Source organism: Lissotriton helveticus, chromosome 2_1 (genome assembly GCF_964261635.1).
Source record: "Lissotriton helveticus chromosome 2_1, aLisHel1.1, whole genome shotgun sequence".
Lineage (NCBI taxonomy): Eukaryota > Metazoa > Chordata > Amphibia > Caudata > Salamandridae > Lissotriton > Lissotriton helveticus.
The window spans coordinates 2123480439-2123505613 of record NC_136059.1 but is presented as its reverse complement, the minus strand read 5'-3'; the positions used below and the strand labels follow the sequence as shown (position 1 = coordinate 2123505613).

General features: G+C 41.4%; 1 protein-coding gene across 2 annotated transcripts in view; it reads left to right on the top strand.

Annotated features, from left to right (window-relative positions):
• ASB5 (ankyrin repeat and SOCS box containing 5) overlaps positions 1-25175 on the top strand; it is a 589281-nt gene that overhangs the window by 261565 nt on the left and 302541 nt on the right. The gene's annotated exons all lie outside the window — the stretch shown is intronic.

Genomic DNA, 25175 nt, shown 5'->3' with positions numbered 1-25175 from the left:
TGGGATAAAGCTCTAAAGGTCTACGACCTTCTGTAATTCAGGGCAGGGCCCCCCCCCTCAGACCCCTGTGTAAATCCGCTCAGTAGATACATGCAAGTTCCACAAATCCGCACAGTGAGCCCACTGCACCTTACAGTTACTGCCTCCAACCAGCTATTAACTGTAGTGTCCCACTATACTCCTCAGGCTGCAGCAGCAATCAACGCCATCATCCTGCCATGTATATAACACAGCTCACTGCTGCTTTCCCAAGTCATCTAGTAGGTATAAAGGCCCCATCCAGCGTAACAGCACTCCAAGAGGTAACACCCACTTCACCGCCACAGGTGCCTCTGTGTCGCTTTTTTTCCCCAGTGCCCCAGGCCGTCACAGTATCGTAGCAGAGTCGCGGCCTAGAGAGCTTCTCAAATGCCCAATTACACACTGCACTCGGTGCCTGCTCGATGCTTTATAGGCCCACTCAAGTTGCAGCAATGCCTGCCCAGGTTGGCTAAGATGCACGGCTCACCGTCACGCCTCCATACCTCGACCCAGGCCTCCAGATCCTTTCCAACGCCGCACATAAACACAGTTCTTCTGAAGGGCTGCAAATTCACACTCTTCTCGCCTCCTCACATATTGCTATTGCACTGACCTCCTCAGTAATCCAGGCCGCCACCGCATCCCCGCAGTAGCGTGGCCTGATGTTTTCACGACTTGGCCACAGACGGGCCACACGTTTCAATGCCCCTCTGCTTACGCCGGATCCTGTCCACAGGAGCACCGGATCATTCACCTCACCATCACAAGCCCCTCACCTCGGCCGGCAGTTGCGCTTGGTTTGATTCTGGGCTCCGTCTTTGTCAGAGGTTTCAGCAGAGCTCGGCAGGCGCCATTTTGCTGCTTACATTACCCGCTCCTTGCTTACTTTTTCTCCACCTCCGTTGGGGTCCCGGTGCACAATCCATATATTGCTGCACACCAGAGTACTTCACCAATACATTACCGCTGCCGATGCAGCGCTTTGCCGCGATTTAGCTAGGATAATTGACAGATTATTCAGACGGCCGGCAGAGCTCCACTAATCCGCAGCTATCTTGCCGTGCGCCCTCTAGCGCCCCAAAAGAAATGCTTTAATTAACGTAAAATGAAGGGGCTGTGTGATTTTACATGTGTTTTTTAGTATGTGAGAAAGTCATCCTTTTTGCCCTGATCACCAACCTTTTTTTGATTGGTACTGGTGGTAACTGGCTCTGACTGTGCCCTGGGCTCTGCTTACCAGCGCCGGTGCACTGATTAAAAGGATATGCAAATTGGGTGTAATTATAATTGGTACTGACAGCCTAGCTGTGAGTCCTAGTATATAATAGGGCAAGTAGGTTTAGAGGCCCAGTAGACTTAGTGCATTTAAGTGTGCACTACTGTGGGGCCTGCTGTAATTTTAAAGACAGCACTGCCTTTCATGCGGCCTTTACCATAAATGTGTATGCAAATTTGACTTTGGATTCAAAGGTACTTCCACAGTTTCAAACTACCTTATTTGTGCATATATGTTACCCCTAAGGTCTCCCCTAGGTGGCCCAGGAGTAGGGTGCCTTGTAACTATAAGCAGGGACATTATAAAACATGTTTTATAAGCCCTGATGAGGAACATGCTGCCAATTCCGCGTTTCTCCATTATAGTGAATGGCTCCATAGGCGCAAATTGAGATCTTTTATTGAAAGGAGCCACTTAAAATAAACTTTGAGGTGTCAATTTAATAGTCAAGACAAATACAACAACTTGCCAGTGTTAGATTTATAATAACTATTACAGAAAATAAGTTATTAAACAAAGATCAGCTTTCCAGCTACCCACTCATGATTAGCCAGCTTTTCTCAAGCTGAGTCAGGGCTGCTTGATGAGGTGTGAAGTGTCCTGTCAGAGTAGACAAAGGATTTCCTGTGGGTGGAGAACTTCAGCCATAGAAGCCAAAAGGCAGTAAGGGGTGGGGTACCAATCTGGTCTTCAAAGGAGAATGACAGTTTGGGAACAGCACAGGCTGACCCACACATCCTGCACCCTGAGCCACACCAGAGCCTCAGTAATTAGATTATTCAAGGGTTGGCGAGGGTGTGTTAGTGAAACTAAGCTGCACCAGTGGGTTGGCTTATCAAGATCAAACCACAAAGGAGAAGAATTCTCCATGTTGGATTTTGAGAGGATGGTTCTTTCTGGGTGTAGAGTATGCCACACTTTGGCGGAAGTGGTCATACACCTGGGTGGCAGCCTGTATCAATTGGTCAGGGCTGGTCCCTTGCTTGACGCCCAGAGACTGTGAATAAGTATGGGACAGCTGCAAAGCTCCTCAGATCTTCTGCCTGAAACTACAAGGAGGAGAAGAACTGCCCTGCTGGAATCCGGATCTGCACCCAAAGGACTGCCCTTTGAAGGACCGCACCGGCTGCACAATCTGGTGCTATAGCCCTAAAGATTTTGCCTTGCTGCAAGAATGTTTAAGGAGTGGATCCATGCAATCTACATGTTACCAGAGCCCACCTGCATCATCTCCACCAAGAGTTCCCATCCTGGAGTGCGTCCAGTGGACTTTTAAGGATTTGGGCAGGTGCACTGTGGGAACTGTAGTCCAGACATCCCAAGGATCATCTAGGGGATTCCAGACCTTTGGATTTGTGTTTTGGTCCATTTAAACCCTCAAGAGGAACTTCAGGAAGAAGTTCCAGAAGTTTGGAAGAGTTTTGAGTAACTTTTAGAAAAAGCTCCATAAGGTGCCCGACTCAACGTCGAGAGTCAAGCCAGCTACCTTCAACCACGACCAGGCCTGGATTTGTCCTGCAAAAAACTCTGGAGCTCCAGACTTCTAGGATTTGACGAGGACTCACAGAGAAGCAATCCGACTATGTTGCCTCAAAATTGGCCTGCTGGAGGAGAACACTCGAAACCAATACGAGCACCACTATTGCCAACCAACTTCAACTTGGATCATGGATGATCACTCGAACTACTGAATTAAACAGTAACTCTCGGGAATTGATTTTTCCGGAATTTATCCAATAATTTTAATTAGTTTGAAATCAGAAACCATACAAATGAAAAGTTTTTTCTATACATATACAAACAGAACTTATTTGACTCCAAATCACATATATAAAGACAGTTTCTTTCAGCCTGACCACTTTCATTCAAACACTCATACACAACAGCACATCAATATATACACTCTTCACTTCAAGAACTATACATTATTATTTACAATTTAATTATTAGTAAACATAGCATTGGAAAAAACAAATGAGAAGCTTTTGAATGATTGGTATTCAATGAAACATTCCTAATGCTGAGTAGAGGGGGTCTACGCGTTTCGATAACCCCTGGGTGTGGGGAAATCTCATCAGGACCATGTGCCTGTAAATGAAGGACAAGATGTGAATCAACCGGGTGGAGAGCCAGACCTCTGCAACTACAGTAACAAAGGGTGGTGCCTAATCCTACCTCACAGGTGCTCGATTTCCTCTTGCTTGACAACACTGTAACAAAAACAGAGTCTCTTTAGCTTCTAACTCAAAAGGACTTAAAATCTTTGCAACATAAAACTCACACGTGGATACTCACAGCTCTTACGCGTGCAGCGGCTTATCGAATTTGGGGGAAGTGGAGATCTGGTGAAACAAAGGTGCTTGTAAGGGTAATGTGAAACATTTCTAACTCCTAATACTGATATCGACGGAAGGAAAACGGCTTACTTGTTTGGGGCGTGTGTGCGTTCCGATAGTTATTTCGGACTTAGCGGCGATTCTTCGCGCTTGTACTGGCTGCAAATGAAGGAGGGAGACTGGTATCAGATCTCTGTATATTTAAGACACACAGTGGGTTTCTTGCGCTTCTGTACTATCGTGTGGGTTGCAAATACCTTTAAATTTTGGTAGTCCTGACTCAATCAGGGGGTCCACGCCATTCTGCCTCTGGCAATCGATTCAGGGGCCGGCACCATCTAGTCGGTATTGCTCTTCTCGCGTCTCTAGGTTTTGCTCACTTCCTGGATCTAAGGATTATGGGAGTTGTAGTTTGTTTCTTAGTCGTCATGGGGACGATGTATTAGAACAGGGATATGATTGAATTGGACCTCATGCCACCGATTAACACAGTCGATCTCGGGGACAAATGGACAAAGATTCATTTAATATTTCGTATTCGTTCCGGTATCTGCCATATTGCGTCAGAGGTGTTTACAGGCGGTAGATCTCAGAAATTTCATTCAAACCATTTATGGCCGTATTAAATTTCACGATTAGCATGGCTTCATGGCGTGATAATTTTTCTTCAATATCGCCACCTCTGGAGTCTCTCTCAATTTTAGCAATCACTGTCCACTTTAAATCCTCTGGCGTGTGATCATTATTTCTCCAATGATTCACTAGTGGAGCAGTCGTCACGTTCTTTTTTATGCGTGACTTGTGTTGTGTAATCCTACATCTTACCTCCTGGCTTGTTTTGCCGATGTACAATTTGTCGCAAGGGCATTTTATGCCGTATATAACGTATCTTGATTTACAATTCGAAAATTTTTCATGTTTCCAAAATTGTTGTTGGTGTTTAAAGAGGATCCCTTCTTCTGTACTTGCACAACAAATGCAAGAACCACATTTGTGATGGCCTTGGATTGGTGGTAAACCTAGCATTGTGCCAATTGTCGATGTTTTCTTTTTTATCGCTGCTCGTACCAAGTGGTTGGAAACACTTTGGTCTTTTTTAAAACGCAAACAGTGGTTTCTCTTTCAATGATTCATCGATGTTTTCCACTAAATGCCAATTTTGTAGAATGGTCTTCTTAAAAAGATTCGAATTTGAGCAGAACGTTGACACACATACTATTCTTTTAAGAGTAGGTTTCTCTTTTTTGACTAGGAGCGTGTCTCGAGGAATCCACCACACTCTCTTCATTGTTCTTCTTAATAGTTTTTTAGGGTAGCCTCTTAATGCTAAATTGTCCGTCAGGTTATTAGCATGGAACATGTATTCATCTTTGAAATGGCAATTTCTTTTAATCCGGAGATATTGCCCGAATGGGAGGTTTTCCTTTAAATTGCGTGGGTGGTTGCTTTGAAAATGTAAGGCCTTGTTTCTATCAGTCTGTTTTTTGTATAATGTAGTAACCAAGCCTACATTTGTTGGATACACTTCGACATCGAGAAATGACATTTTAACTTTAGAAAAGCTCAGGCTGAATTTGATTTCTTCTGTTCTCGAGTTGAGCCACTCATGGAATTTTTTTTCAGGTCTTCTTCATTCCCTTTCCAAGTCAAGAAAATGTCGTCGATATATCGACTCCAGCTGGTAATTTGTTCCACAAATGGATTTGACTGGTAAACGAATCTCTCCTCGTACAATGCCATGAAGAGTACAGCCAGTTCAGGGGCAAAAGGGCACCCCATTGCTACGCCGCTTGTCTGGAAGAAAAATTCTCCATTAAAGTTGAAGTAATTTTTCTTTAAAGCCAATGATGCTAACTGCATGATAAAGTCCGTTGGTACTCTGGTTGGTCTTGGTCTTTGTTCCAGAAAAAAATGAATCGCATCCAGACCGTCACTTTGGGGGATCTGGGTATACAATGAAGTTACATCCATTGTTACTTCAAAATCTTAATTTTGTTCAAAAGGAATGGTGGGAAGTTTATTGATAAAATCAGATGTATCACGGAGGAATGATTTGACTTCGGACATAAACGGTTTCAAGAAAAAATCTACAAACTTGGAAACTGGTTCGAATAGTGACTCGCAACCGGAGACAATGGGTCTCCCGGGCGGTGTGTTTATATCTTTATGAATTTTCGGTAAAACATAAAACAGGGGTATTCGCGGACTGTTGCATTTGAGATATTCATACTCTTTTTTTCCGATAATTCCATCAATCAAGCCTTTCTCCAAAATTGGGTTCAGTTGTTGTTGTAATTCCGTAGTGGGGTCCTTCTGTATTTTTCTATAGCACCTAGGGTTATTGAGTTGACTCATAACTTCTGCTATATATTTGTCAGTGTCCCATACTACAATTGACCCTCCTTTGTCCGCCTGTTTGATTATAACTGACGTATATTTTTTGAGATTTTCTAGAGCACTTCTTTCTGCTTGTGAGATGTTAAATCTTGTCCAATTCCGTTTTCCTTCCATCTTGGTTATGGCTGACAAAATTGTTTTTTCAAAAGTCATAGTTTCTTTTGCAACTTTATTTCCTGGTGGGCAAACAGATGACTTCTTCCTCAGCCCTGTAACCTCCACTGGTGGATTGAACACTGTTTGTGCGAAGAACGATTTCAGTTTGATTTTACGACAAAATTCGAGTGCCTCCATTTTAAGTTTCACAAAGTCAGTGTGTCTAGTAGGGACAAAAGAGAGTCCTTTTTCCAAAATGCTAATTTCTGCTGGAGTGAGGACTTTATTTGACAGATTGAAAATGGGGGAAACTACCAGTTCTTGTAGTTCTGCCTCCGGGTCGACATTTCCCATGGTTGGTTGTAACGTGGGCGTCCTCGGTTTTGTGATTGGCCTCTCCCTAAAAAAGGAGTAGGAGATGGACCTGGTTGTTGTTGAAATGCTCCTCTTTTGTTAGTGCCTCTCCTTTGGTTGTCACTCTCACCCTCACTACTGCTTGATGCTGACGAAGTATCTGAAAAGGAGATGAACTTGTTTGTTGATCGTCCTTGATATTCTCCTAGATATTTCCTTGAGTCTGGTCTAGAATAAAAGTCCGGTTGTAAATACGGGTATGTGTTTTCCAAATTAAAGTTTTTTTTATCCTTTTGAAACTGGTTTTCTTTTTGGTTTATTGTGTAGTCCTTAAATTCTAAAATGTCCTTTTCAACTTTCTCCAGTAGTGATTTTGCATCCGTGATAAGTTGATTTTGCTGTATCTCGCTTTCCAGGGTTTTTATCTCTTCCAATTGTTGTAATGAGATTCTTTGTGCTGTCTCAACCGTTAGGACCATGAGGTCACGGCTGCACTTGGTCTCAATAAAACTATATCCCTTTTTATATATCGGGTCTTCTGTGAATATCACGGGGATATTTTTAATCTGCAGACCTCCTGGTATCGTGCCAGCTCTCAAATGCTGGAGGAGGAAATGACCATGCAGATCTGTGCGGATTTGCTTTTTCTTTAGTCTTAAGAGTTTATCAGTTTCGTTTTGATTCCTAGCAGATGAACTCAAGGTTACTGAGGTAAACAGGGGGGGCTTCTCCAGTAAATTTTTTATGTGTTCTTCGCTATAGGCAAATGTTTGATTTTCAGACATACTGTGCACCACTCAATCACAAACAATAAACGATAGACTTACAACACTTAGTCATAAAGAACAAACAACTTCATACCACCATATTTCAACAGCTCCACTCGGGGCCTGAAACAACCTCGCAGAAAGCCTTCTGCTAAAGTACCGTTACCAAAACTGGGTCTGGGCTCACCGGCAATAAGGACAAACCTCACAATCAATCACTAGAAACCAATACGAGCACCACTATTGCCAACCAACTTCAACTTCGATCATGGATGATCACTCGAACTACTGAATTAAACAGTAACTCTCGGGAATTGATTTTTCCGGAATTTATCCAATAATTTTAATTAGTTTGAAATCAGAAACCATACAAATGAAAAGTTTTTTCTATACATATCCAAACAGAACTTATTTGACTCCACATCACATATATAAAGACAGCTTCTTTCAGCCTGACCATTTTCATTCAAACACTCATACACAACAGCACATCAATATATACACTCTTCACTTCAAGAACTATACATTATTATTTACAATTTAATTATTAGTAAACATAGCATTGGAAAAAACAAATGAGAAGCTTTTGAATGATTGGTATTCAATGAAACATTCCTAATGCTGAGTAGAGGGGGTCTACGCGTTTCGATAACCCCTGGGTGTGGGGAAATCTCATCAGGACCATGTGCCTGTAAATGAAGGACAAGTTGTGAATCAACCGGGTGGAGAGCCAGACCTCTGCAACTACAGTAACAAAGGGTGGTGCCTAATCCTACCTCACAGGTGCTCGATTTCCTCTTGCTTGACAACACTGTAACAAAAACAGAGTCTCTTTAGCTTCTAACTCAAAAGGACTTAAAATCTTTGCAACATAAAACTCACACGTGGATACTCACAGCTCTTACGCGTGCAGCGGCTTATCGAATTTGGGGGAAGTGGAGATCTGGTGAAACAAAGGTGCTTGTAAGGGTAATGTGAAACATTTCTAACTCCTAATACTGATATCGATGGAAGGAAAACGGCTTACTTGTTTGGGGCGTGTGTGCGTTCCGATAGTTATTTCGGACTTAGCGGCGATTCTTCGCGCTTGTACTGGCTTCAAATGAAGGAGGGAGACTGGTATCAGATCTCTGTATATTTAAGACACACAGTGGGTTTCTTGCGCTTCTGTACTATCGTGTGGGTTGCAAATACCTTTTAAATTTCGGTAGTCCTGACTCAATCAGGGGGTCCACGCCATTCCGCCTCTGGCAATCGATTCAGGGGCCGGCACCATCTAGTCGTTATTGCTCTTCTCGCGTCTCTAGGTTTTGCTCACTTCCTGGATCTAAGGATTATGGGAGTTGTAGTTTGTTTCTTAGTCGTCATGGGGACGATGTATTAGAACAGGGATATGATTGAATTGGACCTCATGCCACCGATTAACACAGTCGATCTCGGGGACAAATGGACAAAGATTCATTTAATATTTCGTATTCGTTCCGGTATCTGCCATATTGCGTCAGAGGTGTTTACAGGCGGTAGATCTCAGAAATTTCATTCAAACCATTTATGGCCGTATTAAATTTCACGATTAGCATGGCTTCATGGCGTGATAATTTTTCTTCAATATCGCCACCTCTGGAGTCTCTCTCAATTTTAGCAATCACTGTCCACTTTAAATCCTCTGGCGTGTGATCATTATTTCTCCAATGATTCACTAGTGGAGCAGTCGTCACGTTCTTTTTTATGCGTGACTTGTGTTGTGTAATCCTACATCTTACCTCCTGGCTTGTTTTGCCGATGTACAATTTGTCGCAAGGGCATTTTATGCCGTATATAACGTATCTTGATTTACAATTCGAAAATTTTTCATGTTTCCAAAATTGTTGTTGGTGTTTAAAGAGGATCCCTTCTTCCGTACTTGCACAACAAATGCAAGAACCACATTTGTGATGGCCTTGGATTGGTGGTAAACCTAGCATTGTGCCAATTGTCGATGTTTTCTTTTTTATCGCTGCTCGTACCAAGTGGTTGGAAACACTTTGGTCTTTTTTAAACGCAAACAGTGGTTTCTCTTTCAATGATTCATCGATGTTTTCCACTAAATGCCAATTTTGTAGAATGGTCGTCTTAAAAAGATTCGAATTTGAGCAGAACGTTGACACACATACTATTCTTTTAAGAGTAGGTTTCTCTTTTTTGACTAGGAGCGTGTCTCGAGGAATCCACCACACTCTCTTCATTGTTCTTCTTAATAGTTTTTTAGGGTAGCCTCTTAATGATAAATTGTCCGTCAGGTTATTAGCATGGAACATGTATTCGTCTTTGAAATGGCAATTTCTTTTAATCCGGAGATATTGCCCGAATGGGAGGTTTTCCTTTAAATTGCGTGGGTGGTTGCTTTGAAAATGTAAGGCCTTGTTTCTATCAGTCTGTTTTTTGTATAATGTAGTAACCAAGCCTACATTTGTTGGATACACTTCGACATCGAGAAATGACATTTTAACTTTAGAAAAGCTCAGGCTGAATTTGATTTCTTCTGTTCTCGAGCTGAGCCACTCATGGAATTTTTTCAGGTCTTCTTCATTCCCTTTCCAAGTCAAGAAAATGTCGTCGATATATCGACTCCAGCTGGTAATTTGTTCCACAAATGGATTTGACTGGTAAACAAATCTCTCCTCGTACAATGCCATGAAGAGTACAGCCAGTTCAGGGGCAAAAGGGCACCCCATTGCTACGCCGCTTGTCTGGAAGAAAATTTCTCCATTAAAGTTGAAGTCATTTTTCTTTAAAGCCAATGATGCTAACTGCATGATAAAGTCCGTTGGTACTCTGGTTGGTCTTGGTCTTTGTTCCTGAAAAAAATGAATCGCATCCAGACCGTCATTTTGGGGGATCTGGGTATACAATGAAGTTACATCCATTGTTACTAAAAAATCTTCATTTTGTTCAAAAGGAATGGTGGGAAGTTTATTGATAAAATCAGATATATCACGGAGGAATGATTTGACTTCGGACATAAACGGTTTCAAGAAAAAATCTACAAACTTGGAAACTGGTTCGAATAGTGACTCGCAACCGGAGACAATGGGTCTCCCGGGCGGTGTGTTTATATCTTTATGAATTTTCGGTAAAACATAAAACAGGGGTATTCGCGGACTGTTGCATTTGAGATATTCATACTCTTTTTTTCCGATAATTCCATCAATCAAGCCTTTCTCCAAAATTGGGTTCAGTTGTTGTTGTAATTCCGTAGTGGGGTCCTTCTGTATTTTTCTATAGCACCTAGGGTTATTGAGTTGACTCATAACTTCTGCTATATATTTGTCAGTGTCCCATACTACAATTGACCCTCCTTTGTCCACCTGTTTGATTATAACTGACGTATCTTTTTTGAGATTTTCTAGAGCACTTCTTCCTGCTTGTGAGATGTTAAATCTTGTCCAATTCCGTTTTCCTTCCATCTTGGTTATGGCTGACAAAATTGTTTTTTCAAAAGTCATAATTTCTTTTGCAACTTTATTTCCTGGTGGGCAAAAAGATGACTTCTTCCTCAGCCCTGTAACCTCCACTGGTGGATTGAACACTGTTTGTGCGAAGAACGATTTCAGTTTGATTTTACGACAAAATTCGAGTGCCTCCATTTTAAGTTTCACAAAGTCAGTGTGTCTAGTAGGGACAAAAGAGAGTCCTTTTTCCAAAATGCTAATTTCTGCTGGAGTGAGGATACAGCAAAATCAACTTATCACGGATGCAAAATCACTACTGGAGAAAGTTGAAAAGGACATTTTAGAATTTAAGGACTACACAATAAACCAAAAAGAAAACCAGTTTCAAAAGGATAAAAAAAACTTTAATTTGGAAAACACATACCCGTATTTACAACCGGACTTTTATTCTAGACCAGACTCAAGGAAATATCTAGGAGAATATCAAGGACGATCAACAAACAAGTTCATCTCCTTTTCAGATACTTCGTCAGCATCAAGCAGTAGTGAGGGTGAGAGTGACAACCAAAGGAGAGGCACTAACAAAAGAGGAGCATTTCAACAACAACCAGGTCCATCTCCTACTCCTTTTTTAGGGAGAGGCCAATCACAAAACCGAGGACGCCCACGTTACAACCAACCATGGGAAATGTCGACCCGGAGGCAGAACTACAAGAACTGGTAGTTTCCCCCTTTTTCAATCTGTCAAATAAAGTCCTCACTCCAGCAGAAATTAGCATTTTGGAAAAAGGACTCTCTTTTGTCCCTACTAGACACACTGACTTTGTGAAACTTAAAATGGAGGCACTCGAATTTTGTCGTAAAATCAAACTGAAATCGTTCTTCGCACAAACAGTGTTCAATCCACCAGTGGAGGTTACAGGGCTGAGGAAGAAGTCATCTTTTTGCCCACCAGGAAATAAAGTTGCAAAAGAAATTATGACTTTTGAAAAAACAATTTTGTCAGCCATAACCAAGATGGAAGGAAAACGGAATTGGACAAGATTTAACATCTCACAAGCAGAAAGAAGTGCTCTAGAAAATCTCAAAAAAGATACGTCAGTTATAATCAAACAGGCGGACAAAGGAGGGTCAATTGTAGTATGGGACACTGACAAATATATAGCAGAAGTTATGAGTCAACTCAATAACCCTAGGTGCTATAGAAAAATACAGAAGGACCCCACTACGGAATTACAACAACAACTGAACCCAATTTTGGAGAAAGGCTTGATTGATGGAATTATCGGAAAAAAGAGTATGAATATCTCAAATGCAACAGTCCGCGAATACCCCTGTTTTATGTTTTACCGAAAATTCATAAAGATATAAACACACCGCCCGGGAGACCCATTGTCTCCGGTTGCGAGTCACTATTCGAACCAGTTTCCAAGTTTGTAGATTTTTTCTTGAAACCGTTTATGTCCGAAGTCAAATCATTCCTCCGTGATACATCTGATTTTATCAATAAACTTCCCACCATTCCTTTTGAACAAAATGAAGATTTTTTAGTAACAATGGATGTAACTTCATTGTATACCCAGATCCCCCAAAGTGACGGTCTGGATGCGATTAATTTTTTTCTGGAACAAAGACCAAGACCAACCAGAGTACCAACGGACTTTATCATGCAGTTAGCATCATTGGCTTTAAAGAAAAATGACTTCAACTTTAATGGAGAATTTTTCTTCCAGACAAGCGGCGTAGCAATGGGGTGCCCTTTTGCCCCTGAACTGGCTGTACTCTTCATGGCATTGTACGAGGAGAGATTTGTTTACCAGTCAAATCCATTTGTGGAACAAATTACCAGCTGGAGTCGATATATCGACGACATTTTCTTGACTTGGAAAGGGAATGAAGAAGACCTGAAAAAAAATTCCATGAGTGGCTCAACTCGAGAACAGAAGAAATCAAATTCAGCCTGAGCTTTTCTAAAGTTAAAATGTCATTTCTCGATGTCGAAGTGTATCCAACAAATGTAGGCTTGGTTACTACATTATACAAAAAACAGACTGATAGAAACAAGGCCTTACATTTTCAAAGCAACCACCCACGCAATTTAAAGGAAAACCTCCCATTCGGGCAATATCTCCGGATTAAAAGAAATTGCCATTTCAAAGACGAATACATGTTCCATGCTAATAACCTGACGGACAATTTAGCATTAAGAGGCTACCCTAAAAAACTATTAAGAAGAACAATGAAGAGAGTGTGGTGGATTCCTCGAGACACGCTCCTAGTCAAAAAAGAGAAACCTACTCTTAAAAGAATAGTATGTGTGTCAACGTTCTGCTCAAATTCGAATCTTTTTAAGAAGACCATTCTACAAAATTGGCATTTAGTGGAAAACATCGATGAATCATTGAAAGAGAAACCACTGTTTGCGTTTTAAAAAAGACCAAAGTGTTTCCAACCACTTGGTACGAGCAGCGATAAAAAAGAAAACATCGACAATTGGCACAATGCTAGGTTTACCACCAATCCAAGGCCATCACAAATGTGGTTCTTGCATTTGTTGTGCAAGTACGGAAGAAGGGATCCTCTTTAAACACCAACAACAATTTTGGAAACATGAAAAATTTTCGAATTGTAAATCAAGATACGTTATATACGGCATAAAATGCCCTTGCGACAAATTGTACATCGGCAAAACAAGCCAGGAGGTAAGATGTAGGATTACACAACACAAGTCACGCATAAAAAAGAACGTGACGACTGCTCCACTAGTGAATCATTGGAGAAATAATGATCACACGCCAGAGGATTTAAAGTGGACAGTGATTGCTAAAATTGAGAGAGACTCCAGAGGTGGCGATATTGAAGAAAAATTATCACGCCATGAAGCCATGCTAATCGTGAAATTTAATACGGCCATAAATGGTTTGAATGAAATTTCTGAGATCTACCGCCTGTAAACACCTCTGACGCAATATGGCAGATACCGGAACGAATACGAAATATTAAATGAATCTTTGTCCATTTGTCCCCGAGATCGACTGTGTTAATCGGTGGCATGAGGTCCAATTCAATCATATCCCTGTTCTAATACATCGTCCCCATGACGACTAAGAAACAAACTACAACTCCCATAATCCTTAGATCCAGGAAGTGAGCAAACCCTAGAGACGCGAGAAGAGCAATACCGACTAGATGGTGCCGGCCCCTGAATCGATTGCCAGAGGCGGAATGGCGTGGACCCCCTGATTGAGTCAGGACTACCGAAATTTAAAGGTATTTGCAACCCACACGATAGTACAGAAGCGCAAGAAACCCACTGTGTGTCTTAAATATACAGAGATCTGATACCAGTCTCCCTCCTTCATTTGCAGCCAGTACAAGCGCGAAGAATCGCCGCTAAGTCCGAAATAACTATCGGAACGCACACACGCCCCAAACAAGTAAGCCGTTTTCCTTCCGTCGATATCAGTATTAGGAGTTAGAAATGTTTCACATTACCCTTACAAGCACCTTTGTTTCACCAGATCTCCACTTCCCCCAAATACGATAAGCCGCTGCACGCGTAAGAGCTGTGAGTATCCACGTGTGAGTTTTATGTTGCAAAGATTTTAAGTCCTTTTGAGTTAGAAGCTAAAGAGACTCTGTTTTTGTTACAGTGTTGTCAAGCAAGAGGAAATCGAGCACCTGTGAGGTAGGTAGGATTAGGCACCACCCTTTGTTACTGTAGTTGCAGAGGTCTGGCTCTCCACCCGGTTGATTCACATCTTGTCCTTCATTTACAGGCACATGGTCCTGATGAGATTTCCCCACACCCAGGGGTTATCGAAACGCGTAGACCCCCTCTACTCAGCATTAGGAATGTTTCATTGAATACCAATCATTCAAAAGCTTCTCATTTGTTTTTTCCAATGCTATGTTTACTAATAATTAAATTGTAAATAATAATGTATAGTTCTTGAAGTGAAGAGTGTATATATTGATGTGCTGTTGTGTATGAGTGTTTGAATGAAAGTGGTCAGGCTGAAAGAAACTGTCTTTATATATGTGATGTGGAGTCAAATAAGTTCTGTTTGTATATGTATAGAAAAAACTTTTCATTTGTATGGTTTCTGATTTCAAACTAATTAAAATGATTGGATAAATTCCGGAAAAATCAATTCCCGAGAGTTACTGTTTAATTCAGTAGTTCGAGTGATCATCCATGATCCAAGTTGAAGTTGGTTGGCAATAGTGGTGCTCGTATTGGTTTCTAGTGATTGATTGTGAGGCTTGTCCTTATTACCGGTGAGCCCAGACCCAGTTTTGGTAACGGAGGAGAACACTCAACATCGACAAAAAAATCATCCAGCAAAGGCAACATTTTGACCGAGGCCTCCCACTTAGTATATACGACTAGGTCTCATTTCTATCACGGTCGGCCTCCAACTTTGACTTTGTCCCAGCAAAGCGTGAGCAGATGTCCCAAAGTGGCGCTATACATTTTTAAGCACTAGAAAGTGTTTGTTTATAAATTCATATCTCGGGTTCCGTACATTGGATTTTTGTGGTTTTGGTGTCTATTTGTTTGTAAGAATATAACCTATTTTCGTAACTTTGAGTTGGATTTTTATTGTGTATTGTGTCTTATTTATTTAATATATTGGTGTTTTAAATGCTGTACACACCTGTCTCCTAAGTTATGCTTGCCTGCTCGTTGTCAGCTACCAAGGGTTGAGCAAGCGAATCATTTATTGAGACCTTGACCGACCCTCCTATTGTGTTTGTGGCCTTATTACTAGTGGTAAGTCACTTTTTATCCTAACTAATAATCCACTGTCCAAATGAGTAATAAAATAAAACACCAAGACCTGCTTGTGATTGGTGTTCACATAAATGTAGCATGTGGGAGCTTAACTTGTGCGCGCCAATTAATATTGGAGTATGAAAAACACGTCATCTTTTCCAAACAACTGCTCGGCCAAGGGATTGAGACCAAAAACAATTGAGCAACACTCTTTGAACTCTAAAACTGCTACCTTGCAGGAATACATTTATATGAGATCTGGGTAATCAAAGCATTAAAAGCAACAAAATGTCTAAGTGAGTTTATGTCACCTGCTTAAATGTGCAGTGACGTCGAGATTGCAAGGCAAGGTAGACTTGGCTTCCCTTCTAGGGAGGTTAGCAAATGGAGTACCATTACTGTACAATGTAATTTCAGTTTTTTTCCTGGACTTGGAAATATAAGAAGTGTGTTAAAGCATTTTATAAACAGGCATTAGCAAAGTTAAAAGGTCTGACTTAAAAGTGCTAACAGATGCAGGCATTTATGCATATCTGTGTTTGCAGGCATTGGCATATTAAAGCAAGACCAATTGGGTTTTTCAATGCTTGTTGTAATTTGACAGCAATTTCCATAGAAGATTTGGTTGTATTTTGTACTCTTTCTAAGACGATTCATAAGGAATCATTGCTTACAGTCTTTAGGCGAGTAAACAAACTGCTCCGAATTATTATGAAATTGATCATTTGGTCATATGAAATAATTAGGGCAGGTTGCTTCAACATAATGGTACAGTCGATATAATTAGAGCTTCTTCTTAAGAAAGGATGTTTAATAGTGCAATATATTGTTTTTATTGGTGTGCAATAAATGTTTTTATTGCCTGATTGGCATGAAATCAAACAATACATTAAACTTGAAACTACTCTAGAGGATGCGGTACAGACTTGTCTGCTTCATATGTAAATGTCTGCATTACTACAAATTTTACATCTCACTGTTTGGCTAAATAATCAATGTAGATACTCTGATAAAGGTAGTAAAGAACCTCATGACTTTACATCATGAGTTAATGATGGTCCCTACTCGGCTCAAAGGAGGATGGTCATTTTCTGTAGAAGGGGTGCATTTCTGGAACTCTGCCCTAAAAAAAAAATTTGAAAAGCTTAAATTATAACCAGCCAGTGGTAATTATTCTGTGCTGCATTTTAGTTGATGGTTTTTGTTTTGATTGCTAATTGCTAGACATGCACCAACCCCAGCGAGTGTGCATTTAAGAAATAAATTGTGTTAGTCAGTTATAACTTTGTGTTGGCCTTTATAGAATACAGATACTTTTGCCCCAGTGCACAGTCATTAAACCAGCAGCATTAGTCCAAACATATGGGGTTGATTGTTAAAAAATAGGCATTTTCATGCACAGGGCGAAACTGTGGTCCTGTGTATATGGTAACCATGTTAAAAAAGAACATTACATTGAAAGTGTTACGAAAAACGAGTCAGAAAGACGATTGGTCAACATAATGAAAGAATGAGAGGCAAGTCTTTAGAGATTTTGCAAGAGTGAAACAGTGAAGTACAGAGTCCACATATGTTTTCCAAAGGTCTTCCATTTGCACAGCCACCAATGGTGGTATGTTGGTGAGTTGCAGATTGCTGAACAGAACAGAGGCTCCCATTGAAGTGAATGTGAGACTTTCCGAACTGTGTTCGTAAGCTTCATAATCGGTCGGTCAGAACCTCCGACTGCGACTCATTCGGAACAGATTGCGAGAAGGGGTCGAGAGGTTTAGTGTCCGACCAACATTGTAATCAGGCCCCAAATGTCTGTTCATCTGTGCGGCCATCCCATCTGGATACTGAGGGCTCGATTACGAGTCTGGCAGTCCACAGACCGCCAGAGATGTGAGGGCTTGGCAGCCTTCCGACTGCCCTACTACAATTAGGATGGTCAGACTGACATTGCCTGCGTCCATGGAACCACCGTTCCCGGCGGTATTGCATCAGTCGTGAGGCCGCAATATGCTTGGCGAGACCGGACAGTCCCGCCAAGCATATTACGAGTTTCCTCTCCGCCATGGTTTTCATGGTGGTTCCTCCTCCAAGAAACCAATGACAAGGCTCCTTTGTGCTTGACGGCCATGGGGTACATGCAGGGGGGGCACAATTTGTGCCCTCTTGTGTGCATGCGACACCAGTTCATGCATGGCATGCCCAATTTCTGAAACATCCCCATGGGAACATAAAAAATAAGCCCGGCAAACACGAGAAACACGAGAAACACTTCTGGAGGGTGGCCCAAAAAAGGGTTTGGCGGTGTGGCGGCGGGGTGCCCTGAATCTTCACCCACAACTGCCACAAGAGGACCAGAACAAGTTTAGCAGTTGTCTTTAAGAAGACATTACAGACCACAGGTTTCCATGAATGTGACACAACCAACGTGACTCTCTTCTATTGTCCTGCTCCTACTCAACTACCTTCTCCAGCACATTCATGTTAATAAAGAGACATCTACTGATTAAGAAAATATTCACAGATAACTTGCTAGAGGCATCACAGTAAGCTGCAGCAATCTCTTTCTCCTGGGAGACCTATACATCTAGTTCAAAAGCCCTGGCCTTGCACAACCAACGCCAACTTTGAGGCTTTCAGGCTATTCCAGCTTGTCTCTGAACCACCATATGCTACTTGACACACCTTGGATGCAATCATTGCTCCACTGGAACCCATTGCAATTATCACCTTATCTCCTTCTTTGTGAACCATCCCAAGGTAAACACTACAGCAGCGACCACCAAAACTGCTTACAAATAGTGGACGAGGTTCAACCTCTCAGTGTTTGACTCTTGTCTCACCACAGCCTCTCCAACTACAATAGCAGTGGAGTAAAAATCCTACAACTGGCTCTTTGAAGGCTTCAATACATTGATAAACCTGGGGATGTCCACATGCTTTAATCATAGAATGAGCAACCTATGGCTCCAAGCCGAACTACAGTGGATAAAAATAAAATGAAAAAACACACCACCAGTAAAACAGCAGTATGATCTACTCAGAGCGCAAGCAGGCTCGTGCTCTTCAAAACTAAATTTCCTTCTGAAGACCTTCAAAGGATCTTCTCAAAATGCCATATCCCAGAGTGCTCTATGTCCAAATTCCACATTCACAACCCTTTCCTGACCGTATTGAAAATTAGACTTCATATTCGATCACTAAGCAAGAAAAAGGACCACAAAACAAGAGATCCAGTTAAATTCTGACCCATCATCACAGTAAAATTCATAGGAAAACTATTTGAAAGAGCTGCCTTCAGACATATTTCTAGCTTTATAGAAGGGAACAACCTCATCGTAATCCATCAAATGGACTTTTGTTGAGTCAGAGACAGCAAATCCACCAATATATCCATGCTGAACAATCTAAAAATGATGGTGGGCTGTAATGGAGTATCTACACTTTTACTGCTGAATCTTTCTGCCACCTCTGAAAAAGTCCACCGCCGGCCCTAATGCTGAGGCTATAAGAGCTGGGCATCTATGAAAGCATCTAGATTTCCTTCATCTAGCAGCAGGTCCAGGTTTAACTTTCTGCCCCAGTTCATGACAGCTCCTTTCACCACAACTTTGGCACAACTCAAGGCCCAATCATCTATTAACTCCCATTAAACTTCTACTTCACCTCACAGCTAGACCTCATCAAGTCCTTCAACTTAACCTGCTACAACCACACTGATGACACACAGGTCATCTGAAATTGGGAAACTCAAATTATTATCATTATTAGCTTTTATAACGCGCATAGCTACCCAAAGGCGTTCCAGCGCTTGCGTCTAGACAGGGGTTACCAGTAGGCTATGCACCAGGTTCCTAGTAGAGCTAGGTCTTAAGAAGTCTTCGGAAAGGAAGCAGATGGGATTCAGCTCGAAGTGAGGGAGGCATTGTATTCCACAGTCTGGCCACGTTGTAGACAAATGACCTACCTCCACTTCTTGCCCTATTTATTTTTGGGGTTACTGCTAGGTGGAGGTGGGTAGAGAGGAGGCATTTTCAAGTGAGATAAGGGGTGATCAGAGTTCTATTAATAGCTGGGCCACTACTCCAAAATGTTCTATGGGCTATGCAGAAGGCTTTAAATTTGACTCTATTGGCAACAGATAGCCAGTGTAGCTTTCTCAGGGCTGGTTTGGCTGATTTATTTTTTGGTACCCCCAGCAATAATCTGGCAGCACAGTTCTGGGCCACTTAGAGTTTCCTTGCGACGGGAGCTCCAAGGTATAAGGAGTTGCCATAGTCCAGGCGAGTTCGGATCGGGGCTTGAATCAGGGTCCTCCTGGCACTTATTGGCAGGAGGGGGAGAATCTTGGGCAGTAGTCTCCTAGCACCGAAGCAAGCTCCTGTTACTCTTACCGCTTGTTCTTCTAATTTAAGAGAGCTGTCCAGCCAGACACCCAGGCTTTGTATCTCAGATTTTAGGGAGGGGGCTGGTCCCAGGCAGTGTGGCCAGATCTGTTTAAGGTCCAGGTGTTGCCCAGCAGCATTATTTCGGTCTTTCCTCCATTTTGCTTAAGGCAGGAGTGTTCCATCCATGAAGCCACTTCTTTCAGACAGGTTTTTAAGTCAAAGGAGTTGTTGTGTGGGCCACTAAGGGAGATTACCAGTTGGTTATCATCTCTGTAGGGGACAATTTTTATCCCGTAAGGCACGATGATATCTGCCAGTGGCTGCATATACACATTGAATAATGAGGGGCCCAGGGAGGATCCCTGGGGCACTCCACAACTGAGTCCCAAGGCTTTAGAAGTAGCTTGCCCTGAGAAAACCTGGAAGGTCCTATTCTACAGGTATGACTGAATCCACTTGAGAGCCTTCCTTGAGACACCTCTCCTCCTGAGTCTTTCCTCTAGTTTGTCAAGGTTCACCGTATCAAATGCTGAACTTAAGTCTAGGAGGATGATGGCCACTGCACCCCCTTGATCGAGGATACGTTTGGATTCCTCCACCGCAGCCAGCAGTGCAGTGTCTATGCCATGTAGCGGCTGGAAGCCTGTTTGTGTGGCGTGCAGGAGACCGTTAGTTTCAAGAAATTTAGAGATGATGAAATTAACATGCTTTTCTAAAGCTTTAATGATTGCTGGAAGCAGAGATATTGGGTGGTAGTTCCCCAAATCATCCGGATCCAAGTTAGGTTTTTTTAATAGCACCTTCACCATGGAATGCTTCCAAGGTGCCGGAACAACTCCACTAACCAAGAATTGATTCATTATTTCGAGCATGTGGGGTAGAATCATTTTTCCAGCTTTGAGAAGTATGTGGGGTGGTGGATGAGCTGTACTCCTCATGATTAGACCACTGCTTCCAAGCAGTCAATGAACAGCTGCTGAGTGACCTTCTTCAACTTAACTCTTCCAAAATGTGGATTCTAATGAGGAAAACTGATGAAATACCAACCTACAACCATCAGGCTTCAAGAACTCCACACCTCACTAGCGACATATAATTAAATAAGGCATCTGGGAGTGTTTCCTGATCCCTCAAGTAAACCAAATCACAAGTAGCATCTTCTACATTTTGGCCAACTCTTCAATGCATCTTCCTTCATGTATGTTATCCTCAGAAGTAGCAAGCTACTGTCACCATTGTCTTATCTTGCTTGACTAAAGTATGCAAATGGTCTTTACCTATAGTGCCCATTTGAATCCAAACTCTGCCAAATATCCAAAACTTGTTTTTTGCCCAAGGGAATGCTTCACATCAGTGCTTCATGCACTTCACTCACTCCCTGTAGCCAGATGCTCCATTCTTAGGAAGAAATGCATTGGCTGAACCTTCTCGTAAAAAGCTGCAAAACTTTGGAATTCCTTCCCAGCAAAAACAAGACTTATTTGATCTCACTTGAAATTCTGCAAGGGAATGAAGAAGTAGCTCTTCTAAAACAAATGATGCAGCATTGCACCAACATCCAACCAAATCCCTCATAAAAACACTGCCCTACATGTTTGCCCCACATGTTGTGCCTGTGACAGAAATAGGTCAAACAAAATTCAAATGTCCTTGGTTGGATCTGTTCCTGTTTTATCAGGACAAGTGGGGTAATGCTGGGTGGTAGGAATGTTGTGACTTCCTTCTGATTCCAGAGGCATCCATCACAGAATTGTAAAGAAAATGCATGATTTTAGGGAAAGTTTGAGGTTTGCAGGGCATTGTGGGTCGGAAACCTTGTGGGACCTACACAAAGCACACCACCCTGGAATCCTCTGATTTTCTAGTTTAAAAAAATGTCTGTGGTTGGTAGCTTTGTATGGGTGGTGCATGGCACCAAATACCGCATCTATTTGCACTGTTTATCTCTCAGCATAGCACATTAGAACCTTTTGGGTGGCAGTCTCTTTTGCCACCCACTTAAGTGGAGGTCCATTCTTATTGGGAGATGTTGTGGCTCCTCACAGATGAGAGAGAACTGTGTGTTTATTTTGCCAAAGTTTGAGGTGTCAAGGGCTTCTGGGTACAATTACTAGTTAGAGCCACCCAAGTAACCCCACCCTGGATTTCCCTAAGTGTCTAGTTATCATAGCTATTTAGTATGAATTATCAAGCCACGAGAAATAAAATTAAAGTCACTTTTGGATAAATGGACCCTTTTACCTCTGACTTTGATTGGCCGTGTAGCACTTTTAAAAATGTCTATTCTTCCCTTATTAATATTTCTTTTTATTAATGTACTTTTAACAATTAATTCAAAGCATTTTAAATAAATTGATTCAATGTTTATGGAATTTGTGCGGAATAAAAAGGCCTCCAGGGTTAAATTGCCCATATTACAACTGGGAATATACAAAAGGGGTTTAGCCTTACCAAATATTCGAATTTATTATGAGGCAGCATTATTAGACCTTACAGCACATCTACTAGAATCTTATGAATGGATGGACATATATTTCTTTGAAAGAATGATTTGTGAGTCCGGCACACAAATTCCATTCTTCTTAAAAACATCCAAACTACCCAAAAAGTCCCGTTATAAGACAATTCGCGATTACTCAGATTGACTCCAGTCCTTTTTTAAACAAGCAGACTCTTCAGGGTTTCTTTTTCCTAAGTTAGAGGAATGCAGGGCTTTTGGTTTACAAATTCACTTCAGTCGCCTTAAGAGATGGAAGGATAGTGGCTTTGAGGATTTGCGCAATTTTTTTATAGCTAAGACACGGATCTCATGGGATGAGGTTTCAAGCAGATGTGGTAATCGAATGACGCCTGGGTTCCTGGAATACTTGCAGATCATAAACTTTATCAAAAGATACAATCTTCTCCCAAGCGGCGTGTCTACTGACCAGGTCAATGCCCTATGTAAAGCCAGATTAAAGGGGGTAGGAAACTGGTATTCTCTGTTGATTAAACGTAGGGCACTCCCTTTGGTGGAGGAATTTTTGGGGAAAATAACTCTAGTGGCTAACTGCTCTTTCTCTCACCAGGAATGGCAGCCTATAGCCCAGGTAGGGAGTAAGGCCCTGAGAGCAGCCAATATTAAAATAATGGCTTTTGTGTCACCATGACTGGCCTAGTATATCCCGAAAACATTAAATAAGCGCTATCCGGAAGTGGAGAATAAATGCTGTCGATGCCAGTCACATGGTGAGGGAGACTGGCTTCATACATTTTTTACATGCCCAAAGTTTAAAGTTTTTTGGAGCAATATATTTGTGGCTATAAGCCAAGCTATTCAAAAGAAGATCAATCCCGAGATAGAAGTGGCCCTTTTCGGGTTTTCGAAAGCAAGGTCAGATTTGACCAAAGCTGAAGAGGTGTGCATTACAATTTGCTCCATAGTAGCATGCTCTTTAATTCTCCAAAACTGGAGATCAGAAGAGGTCCCCTCTTATCCTAAATGGATAAATAAAATGCAGAGGATAAGGTGATTTTAAGAAACATATGCTCAACGGGTTGGGGCAACAAAAAAATATACAGCGGTTTGGAAGTTTTTTGATAATTGAGATATATTGACAGAAGTCTAGCACCTTAGCATATTGCACTTTAGGTTTTTATAGTTGAAAGATTTGACTGTCTTTGTCATTGGGATATATTGACAAAAATGTAGCACTTTAGCACATTGCACTTTAAGCCCCTATATTCTAGGGGATGTATGAGTGCACTGTAATAATGTCAATTTTTGCACAGTTAGAAGGTTTTAAACAGCGATCAATGGATTTCCATTTTATTGGTCATTTAAAGGCACGTAGTGACCATGAGAAGCAGTGTTTTTCTTTTCTTTTTTTGCAGTAAATGCGAAGATACAGTACTATTATATCTGATGGTAACTAGGCACAGGTCACTTTAGGGTCTCATAGTAATAGGAAGATGCAATTGTTTCCAGATGCTTCTCAAATACGATTATGATTGGCTGGAGGCTTTTTATCGTGTTTGGAAAAACAACAATAGAAGGTTGGATGGCTCCCAATTTATGCACTTTAATGCAAATAGCGTTTGTAATTACGTGTTTTAAGGTAATTGCACTTAAATAGCACATTAATAATGTGGGGGTAAAAATTTTAAGTGATTACATGGCTTGCTAGACTTATGTGTTATTTATTTATGTTCATCCATGTTCTATGGATTTCAAGTTGACAAATCTATAGAATGTGTATCTGTGAAAAGTGTGGATTTACTTCTGACGACATATTGTATCATAATACTGTTTTGTCCTTTGCTCTGCTCAATCAAAATTAAAAAAAAAAAGTCCATATAGGAAAGTATAGATTTACTATTCCTAACTTTGCAACTACGTCCCTTGAATATATTTGTCCCACATAGGTACATATATGTGGAGTTAGGTATCGAAAATCTAGACTTAGCTGTCAATATGTTTTTCGATATTTTGTTCTCAATAGCTTGTTCCCCCGATATTTTGGTTTGGTTTAGCAAAGTATATGCAGACATGGTGCAATTTAGATGCCAACTTGACTATATGCACTTTGTAGATGACCAGTGGGTATCCATCAGGCCTTCCAGTCTGGGACATTTGATGCTAATTTCAGGGGTATATCAACATTGCCAGAGTGCTCAGCGAGAGTTCTGTAATACCAACCCACCACTACAGGAATATCATTTGATAGTACTAAGAATTTTCCACGTGAGTCCGAAATCAGTATACTTCTACTCTGGTCCATAGGATTACCTAGCCGAGTGTGGGACTTCACAGTCATCATTACCAAACCTTTGTGCCTTAATTGTTGCAATTGGTATTACTGACCTTTGCCTTTTGTCAAAGGATTCAGAGCCCAACAACTCTTTATCCCTCCTGATCATCTTCCTTCCCACTGCCTTTGATGAACAGCTACCACTGTTGTGCAAAGACCACACCAGATTTTTATGTAGTCAATAGGCCACATGTTAGCTGCTGCAAAACTAATGAATATTAACCACAAATATTAGCAACCTAAAGTTGTTGCCCCTTGGGACTCAACTGATCCTCACCAATAGGCGTCAACATGACCAACAAGCATGTGAGGGGTCTTGTGTTCCTGTTTGTGCAATATTTATCTTGGTGTTGTTTATTCTCTCAAACTTGCCACAGTGTAACCAGTACCTGGTTATTTCACTTCAATATGGAATTTGGGATGGAAGTGGCCATAGTTTAGACCATCATTCAGCCACTGTCCAACAGAAATAAGCTTACCCACAATCCAGATATATGTCACCATAGGTGTCGAAACTGGACATCCACCTACTGCAGAATTTTGGTCGC